Source organism: Tribolium castaneum, chromosome 5 (genome assembly GCF_031307605.1).
Source record: "Tribolium castaneum strain GA2 chromosome 5, icTriCast1.1, whole genome shotgun sequence".
Classification (NCBI taxonomy): Eukaryota; Metazoa; Arthropoda; class Insecta; order Coleoptera; family Tenebrionidae; genus Tribolium; species Tribolium castaneum.
Genome location: NC_087398.1, coordinates 19,910,001 through 19,910,588, shown reverse-complemented (window position 1 = coordinate 19,910,588; position 588 = coordinate 19,910,001).

Here is a 588-nt window from a genome sequence, read left to right as displayed (position 1 = left end):
AATGCAAATAACTATTTTGTAGGAAATGTTATCAGCTTTAATTTTGAAAGAAAGATAAAAATTGATAGGAGTAACTGTTTTCGAGATATAAGCAAAAAACCAATAAGAAAACTGTAACTGTTACTGAACAAAAATGTAATTCAGTTTTCAATGTTTGAGACGAAGACAAAAATGCAGCATTTAAAAACGACTCTGAAGACTTCAGTGACTTTTATGTCACCTCCTTTTTCTTCTAATACAGTATTGGACCCAATAAATTAAGTGTATTTTATAAATCACAAGACATTTTCTGTTAAAACACTTTTTTTTAATTATTAATTATTTTCAAACTTATATCTCGCTTATGGTTAGTTCTACATGAAAAATGCAAATAACTATTTTGTAGGAAATTTTATCACCTTAATTTTAGTGAAAAAGTAAAAATTGATAGGAGTAACTGTTTTCGAGATATAAGCAAAAAACAAAAAAACTGTTACCTTAATTAAGCGCTTGCATATAAGCAAATTTAGTACTACAAGTATTGTTATTATAAATTTTATTGTTATTAATATGACGACTAAAGACAACTCTAAGACTTTAGTGACTTTT